The sequence below is a fragment of the Lathyrus oleraceus genome, chromosome 6 (genome assembly GCF_024323335.1).
Source record: "Lathyrus oleraceus cultivar Zhongwan6 chromosome 6, CAAS_Psat_ZW6_1.0, whole genome shotgun sequence".
NCBI classification, from domain to species: Eukaryota; Viridiplantae; Streptophyta; class Magnoliopsida; order Fabales; family Fabaceae; genus Lathyrus; species Lathyrus oleraceus.
The window spans coordinates 202,498,292-202,506,983 of record NC_066584.1 but is presented as its reverse complement, the minus strand read 5'-3'; the positions used below and the strand labels follow the sequence as shown (position 1 = coordinate 202,506,983).

General features: G+C 35.8%; 1 non-coding gene across 1 annotated transcript; it reads left to right on the top strand.

Annotated features, from left to right (window-relative positions):
- The first annotated feature begins 320 nt into the window (after positions 1–320).
- Positions 321–427, top strand: LOC127099867 (small nucleolar RNA R71). The gene has a single exon (XR_007794332.1). It is a non-coding gene; the product is annotated as a small nucleolar RNA R71 (small nucleolar RNA).
- Positions 428–8,692: the final 8,265 nt, after the last annotated feature.

Genomic DNA, 8,692 nt, shown 5'->3' with positions numbered 1-8,692 from the left:
CAAGTTTGCACTCTGTGTGGACTACTACTACGGTGTTAGTGTTTGTAGACATATGTTCGATCCTAAGGGCTAAAGCGTCCATTTTCGCCTGCATCACGTCTAGAGAGCTTACCTCATTTATTCCACCTTGGGTCTCCTTTTTCATTATTAATGCTCGTTCAGTTCCCCATTGGTAATGTTTTAGGGCCATATCCTCAATTAGGTCACAAGCTTCGGGATAAGGTTTGCTCATCAGCGCGCCACCTGCGGCAGCGTTGATGTTCATCTTGGTGTTATAATGGAGTCCATTGTAGAAGGTATGAACGATCATCCACTGTTCTAGGCCATGGTGTGGGCAGACTCTTAATAGCTCTTTATATCTCTCCCAAGCTTCGAAAAGCGATTCTCCTTGGTTTTGAGCAAATCTAGTTATTTGGTTTCGAAGAACAGCAGTTATACTAGGGGGAAATATCTAGCAAGGAATACTCTCCTAAGGTCTTCCCAGGTAGTTATTGAATTAGCTGGAAGTTAATCTAGCCATGAATGTGCTCTATCCCTGAGGGAGAAAGGAAATAATCTTAAACGGATCGCATCGGGTGAAGCGCCGTTAGATTTAATGGTGGATAAAAACTTTTAAATGTTAATTCGGGTTCTCAGTAGCGAAACCCGCGTATTGGTTTTGTTGCACTAATTGCAACAAAGACGGTTTTAGTTCGAAATTGTTAGCAGGTATAAGGGGGTTTACTACACTCGAACTAGGTTCCTCATCAGAGGGTTGGGCAAATTCCTTAAGAGGTCTCCTATCACGATTCTCGGCCATAGCTTTCTTAATTCGGATGAGTAAGAGGCGCATAGGAGTATAACATTCGGGTTCCGCTAAAGGATCTACTAAATTTCCGGTACTATGGGTTCTTCGCATTTACCGGCTAATAATGCCTTAGTCTAGACGGTGTAACAACAGGGTACGAAATTTGACGAAGTTGGTCCCCGGCAACGGTGCCAAAAACATGATCGTGCCGATTCGCAAGTGCACGAATTACGTCAAAGTAATATAAAAGAATATTGATCCCACAAAGACCAATCGTCAATCTATCGATTACTAACGTTACGGTGTTTATCTAAGGTGGTATAAAAGAGATATTGGGTTTGCAAAACAGCAGTAAATAATAAATGCATGTGAAGACAGGTTGAATGTAATTCACGTCAGTTAAGTGATGTTTTGATTGTCTAAATAGAACTACTTATGAGGCAATATTTTATACTCTTGAAAAGAATCCATTTAACAGGAACTGTCGCTTTCGCGTATTCAGAACCGAGTTTACCCTTAAATTAAGGCCTTTTATTGTCACTTATAAAAGGTGCGCAGAACGCTAAAGTAGTAAACCTATTTTTAAGAAATGAGACTCGTAAACTTAGTTGAAAAGTGATTTTGATTTGGAAAGTTTACCCAAGGAGTTTCCTGATTTTAAATCTATCAACGCGCCCGAAAACAGTTTCAAAATTAGTTTTTCCTTAAAGTGATAAAAATTCCTAGTTACTAAGCCAGGGTGCTTTCGCACTCCTCGAATAGTTAAAACTAACCAAGTCTGTTTTAGAAAACTCAAGTTAAAAATCAAAACAGCCTTTTAAGTATTTCTACATATTTCAATATGTGAAATATTACTTTAACCGCGATCCTTACATTCTAACCTTTAAAATATTTAGCCTGACATGGTAACACAAACGAACACAACGGTGTTAATCATGATGAAAAGTTTGTTTTAGAATGTGAGGCGTAGAGAGCGAGTAAAGTGCGTAAAGTAAATAAAGTAAAGCGAGTGCAGAAAATAAATAAAGTAAAGCGAGTGCGGAAAATAAATAAAGTAAAGCGAGTGCGGAAAATAAATAAAGTAAAGCGAGTGCGGAAAATAAATAAAGTAAAGCGATGCGGGAAATAAATAAAATAAAAGTGATGCGGGAAATAAATAAATAAAGCGATAAATAGGAACCTGCTCCAAACGGAGGCTTCGATTCTGGTACAAAAATAAACCTCCGACTCCTGAAGCTAAAGACGACAGCAACTCGAAGTGACCCAACTCAATCTCAAAAAGGTGCGATAACCCCCCGATGTGACTGATTATCGCTATTACAAATGATAAATATATGCTTACTGTTGTAAAACTAAGTTGGATGATTAGAAAACGAAATGGAATGAACTATTTATAGAGGATTTCAGTAGCTTGCAAAGAATATGGTGCCCTCCAACTTCCCCTTAGTGGGAACGTGACTTCCAAAGGTGGTGCCCGCCATCCCTTCAATGCACCCGTCATGTGTGTAAATGGGGTGGATCATGGGAACGTGGCGGTTACCTCCTAGTTGAGGGCTGATGACTCATGGCTTCCCATATAGCGGCCGCCATGTGTAACGCCATGTGTGTAATTTCTCCGGAAAAACCCTAATTTTAGGTCTTTTTGCTTCGTTTCTTCCAAAAGAGTCTGAAAGTGCTAAATATCTGAAAACAAGAGAAAAGAGAGCATAATACAACAAAATGATAATAAAGTCCTAATAAACATGTGAAATCCGAGTCAAAAACACGGTGTAATTCAGTGTGATCACCCATCATCTTCACTTATCATTTTGATCAAGAAATCATCAAGAGTTTGAAGCTTGTTTGCCTTGGAAATCCTAATTCATATGGATATCTTGTGTGACTTCCTCAACAAGTTTCTTCAACATTTTGTCAAATATTTAAAGGGATACTTCATATTACCTCATCTTATACATATATGATCCTCCATGACTCCCAAAGATCAAGAGAACTTCAAGTTTGCAAGTTGTATCAAGGTGGTTGACCAGAGAAAGTCAACTGGTCAAAACTGGGGTTCCCTAGACCCTATCTCCTACAATGTTTGTCATATGAAAATGATTCCAAGAGAAACGTTACTCTTTTTAACATTAAAAACAACTTTCATGTTGACATCAAGAGATATTTTTTCTTTTAAAGTCATTTTTATGGTGAAAGATTATAGGTCATTTTGTCTGAACCCTAGTTAGGAGCTCAACTTCCAAGGATAATAACATGCTCAATTTTTATAAGATGAAATCCATCCAAGTTTCATGATCAATTTCAAGATGTCCTCTCCAACTTTTAGTCTTTGAGAAATGTCAAATTCAACTTGCAAGGGCATGTGCCAAGAGGAAACATTATAGGTCATTTTGGCCCATTGCCATTGAACAAGCAATTTTCCTCAACTTCTAAAATGCATAACACCTTCATGCCAAATACAAATGAGGCCCAATTTCTGACCAAATTTAAGTGGATTGAAAGAGCTATAACTTTGATGAAGAAACTTTTCCAATTTGAAGCTCATAACAAAAGTTATTCAAGGTGGAAGAAGTGGATATTTGACTTGGTACTTAGAAAAATTTCAATTATGTTTGATTTCTCAAACTTCATCATGATCCAAGCTTCAAATGGAAAAATGTTCAACATGAAAGTTGTTCCCCTTGATCTCACCTTTCCAAAAAGTCTAATATCACCTCATTTGGACAAGATATGAATGACTTGCGCATGGTTACTCTTCATGATTCCATTTAGATGAATCACATGATCATTTCTCAAATACAAATGCATGGCCTCGTGTTAAACTTTCAGCTTCATTCATGATCATTTTTGGAATTGATTACATCATCTCATGGGCCTATCACACGCCCATGCAAGCATGCACTTCAATTTCTATTTTTGGCCAAAGTTTGGAAGTGTGTGAAAAGCAATGAACATGGCTATAAATACATGACCTTGGTGATTAGAAAAAAGGATCCTCTTGCCCAAGCTTCTACCCCCTTCTTCCCCAAACCTCATTGAAAGGATAATCTTGAAGATTTCTTGCAAAATCGAGTTTCAGTTCTCATTCTATTTTGGAATTGAAACTCCAAGAGTCCAAGCTTTTTAATCATCAATATCGTCTCCAGCAAGCTTCTAAAGTCAAGCCAAGCCAAATTGGAAGCAAGATCAAGCTGATTTGAAGCTCCCTAAAGGTGAGATTTCAAAAACTTCTCTTCTTCGATTCTCCCTTATTTCTCATCCATTTTGATTGATTGTTGTTTTGCTGAAGTCCTACCAATATAGACAACAAGATTGAGTTGCTTTGAGGTTAAATCGAAGCAACTCAGTTCATGATCCTCAAAATTCAAATCCCTGTATCTTTCAATATACTTGGAATTGGAGAAAATTGAGGCCAAATACGAGCTCCTGAGCTTTTTTTCTTTAAAACCATGTCCTTGTTTTTCATTTTGGTGAAGGTTTGTGGTGGACCAGTCTGGTGAGGTCCACCGGAGAAGAAGACCGGAGCTAGGGCTCCGGTGATGTGTTGGCATTCTCTCAACCTTTTGATTCATTTGAAATGTTATAATCTTGGCCCATGCTTTTGATTACCATGTGTGTGGCGCAGTTGAATGACGTGTTTGTGGAACGCGCGCGCTTGGCCATCAGACATGCCACCTCAATTGATGAGGGAGATCTGATGGCCCCTGATTTTCCATATTTTCTGATTTTTCATTTAATTGTGTTATTTTGTTTAATTCATAATAAATCCATTTTTAATCCAAAAAATATGGGACTTTCACCAAAAATCTTTAAATATTTTTCTCTTCCATATTCTGAACTAAAATTATCTTTTGGATTGATTTTGGTATTTTTCATGAATTAAATGTTTTGTGCATATTTTTAATTGTTTAAAAATACTTCTGACTTTTTAAAAATCATGAAATTTTTTGTATAAGGTCGTTTGACTTTGTTTAACCTAGGATAAATCTCTTGGCCATTTATTTGATGTTTTGAAGGGATTTTAGGTATTTTAAAATGTATTTTAATTCATTTTTAATGTGATTTTTAATTTATTAAATGTTTTAAAATATTGTTGAGCCATTTTTATGGTCTTGTGATCTTTGAATTACTGTTTGGGTCTTGGTCATGATGGATTTGACTTTTGTTGGATCAAAACCATTGGATTTAGGGTATTGATGAAATGTACATTTCATCTCCCAAAATGAATGGATGGTTTTAATCAGATGAAATTCCTCTCATGATCAATTTGTGTTTCTATCTCCCCCCTTCCTTTTCATCTTTATCCTTATTCTTCCTCATTCCCTCATTTGACCAATGAAATCTCTAATGTTAAAAGGCTAATTGATTCATCAATGACCTTGTGTCAGATGAATCAATACAAGTATGACTAAGATATGTCCTTCCCATTTTCTTTTAGTGTGTGGTATGTTTTAGGAATTTGGTTCTTTGTACCAAATCTCTAACACGCATTAACACCTATATTTTTATTATTCGACCTCAGATGGTTGTGACTTCTACATAAGTCCAATTACGATTGCTTAATATAGAGCTAAATTTGACCCTCAAGGCATATCATTCTAGTAAGTGAGATTGTAAGTCTCCCATTCTTCATGGCATTGTGTGGAGACTTGACCTTTTTTCCTTTCATGGGAGATAGTGGCATACTTGTTGAATTATCCAAGTTGGAGCCCTTCTCAAGAAAGATGTCTTGGTTTAAAGATTCATACTTGTGAATGAATGGTTGAGTGTTCTCCAAAGAATGACTTAATAAATTAAAAGTCACCACTAACTTAACACTAACCATTGACTAACTCTTATTCATTATGATTTTACTTTCAAGTTATTTATTTTATGAAATTTAAATTTCAGTCATTTATTATTTCATTGCCATTTTACATTTCATGCAACTTGTTTATGTTTAAGTCCTTTTTTCACTTTACTCATTTGAGCCATTTTTTGTGATTGTATATATAGTGTTTGTGCATTTCGATTTTGTTTGCGGATCTTAAAACACCTAATAACAACAAAAACCTTAAAAAATATTTGGTGGACTGTTGAACTTGATCTGAATTTTTTGGACTTAGAATTAGGCAACATCCCCTGTGCTAAAGGACTTAGCCAATGCTAACATTTGAGACCAAGTTATTCTTGACAAGTGACTTTCATCTGATGCAAGACTTTGGATCTCTTTGATTCATCTGCTACTTTGATTTTGTTCTTAATTGTTATTTTGTTATTGTCTATTGTAAGACCCCAATTTTGACCCTAAGATCCCTCATGCAATTCCATCATAAGCATTAGCATTGGGATCATACCTTGGCACCCTCCTTACCCCTCTTTCATTGGGTTTGTTTTAGGAGAGATCACCAAGCACTTTGTGATTATATCATACTTGTATTTTTATCATTTCACTAACCAAAATACCAAAAATATGTCTTTGCATTTGCCTAACTCTTTTGTAGGAAGGGCATGATCCCATTGATTCATCAAGTTCACATCTAGGGTTTGAGACCCTCATGAACAAAGAGCACAACCATTAAATTGATACAAGAATGGTTATGGGCATCATATATAAGTTCCAATTTTCTCTACATGTTATATTGATCAAGTTTTCTTCAAGAGTTTGAGGGTGATTTGCCTTGGAAACCCTAGTTTAACTGGGTATCTTGAGTAACTTCTCCAACAAGCTATCTCACCAATTGATCAAATTTTTCTCAAGGGACACTTCAAAATTCATTATCTTAGGCATATATGATCTACCATGAGCCTAAAAAGTCAAGATAATTGGAAGTTAGCAAGTTGGTTGATGGTGGTTGGCTAGATGAATTCATCTGATCAAAGTTGGGTCTCCCTAGACCCTATCTCCTACACTTTTCACTATATGAAAATGATTACAAGATAAACCTTAATCTAAATGACATTCCAAAAAACTTTAATGTTGAGACCTAGAGCTAGTTTTGCTTTGAAAATCATTTTCTATGTTGAAACATTATAGGTCATTTTGTCTAAACCCTAATTTGAAAGTCAACTTCGCAAGGCCATAACTTGCTCAATTTTTATGAGATGAAAGATTTCCAAGTTGCAAAATCAAATTCAATATGTCTACTTCAACTTTGATGTTTGGAATGGGAGATAATTCAACTTTTTTGAGCATGTGATATGAGCTTACATTATAGGTCACTTTTGACCTATACCATTGATCAAGTGATTTTTCCAAACTTCAAAAATGCATAACTCTATCATTTATAATCCAAATGAATTGAAATTGGTAACCATTTTTAAGGTATTTGAGATAGCTACAACTTTGATGAATACACGTTTCTCATTTGAAGCTCATATAAAAAGTTAAGCAATGTGGAATATTGAGACATATGGCTTGACACTTAGAAAAAATTTGATATGTCAAAAATTTCCAAACTTCCACCTCAAATTTCTTCAAGTTACAAACTCAAAATGGAAAGGTGTTGAACATGAAAGTTATTCCTCTTGATCTCACATTCATTTTGGACAAGGAATGCATAGGTTGCGCATGGCATGAACATGGTTTCATCACTTGGCAAGGATCAAGCTTCAAATCAAAATGTACACTTGCCTTGCAATCCAAGCTGAACTCAGACTATCTCACATTCATTTGTGGACTTATGGCAATGATTTTATGGGCCTGTGCGCGCCCATGCACCCATGCATCATCAATGACCAAATTTGGAAAGTGAATTCAAGTGTGCAAAAAGCAATGGATTCAGCTATAAATAGAGCCTCATATGCTCAGCAATTCACACACATTCGCGCCAGCTTTGATCCCCTAAATCTAACCCTCACATTGCAAAGGATAAACCTGAGAAATTCACTTGAATTTGAGTTTGAATTTCCACTATTTTGAAATTCAAATCACCAGGAATCCACAGCCTTTTGAGCATTCAATCCTTTCTCTGCAAGCATTTGGAGTGAGATCAAGCACGAGCAAGAGCAAGATCAGTTGTATCCAGACTTCCATTGAAGGTATTTTCCAGAAATTTTGATCTCTTCGATTCTCTCTAATTCTTGCTCAATTTTATTGATTCTTTGGTTGTCTGAAGTCCTACCAATGTAGGCAAGAAGATTGAGTTGCTTTAAGGCTAAATCGAAGCAACTCAGTTCATGTACCTCAAATTTCAACTCCATGTATCTCTCAATATACTTGGAGTTAGAGTGAATTAAGGCCAGATTCGAACTCAATGCCATATTTACTTTGAAATCATGTCCTTGTTTTTAATTTTGATGATGGTTGAAGGTGGACCAGTCCGGTGAGGTCCACCGAAGAAGAAGACCGGAGCTACAGCTCCGACCATGCGCTGGCATGTCTCACAGCCACATGATCTTGTTATTCCGTTCTAATCTCACGTGTCCATTGTGATTACCAATTGTGTAGCGCGCTGACTTGAGTCCATCGCGGATAGCGCGTTTTCCACCACTTGATCTGCCACCTCAATTAATGAGGGGAGATCAAGTGGTCCACATTTTTTATGATATTTTAATTGCATTATTTTCAATAACTCATATTAAATTCAATATTGATCCAAAAAATATGGGACTTTCACCAAAAAAATTCAAATATTTTTCTCTTTCAGATTCTCAATTAAAATTATTTTTTGGATCATTATTAACATTTTTCATGAATTAATTGATTTTGCACTTGTTTTTAATTGTTTAAAAATATTTTTAAATGTCCAAAAATTATGAATTTTTTTCTCCAAGGTCCTTTTACCTTGTTTGACCTATGATAAATCTCATGGCCATTTCTTTGGTGTTTTGATGAGATTTTAGGAATTGGACAAATAATATTTAATTTAAATGCACTATTTTAGTATTTTAATTTGAATAAATGCCAAATAAATTTGCTGACCAGTT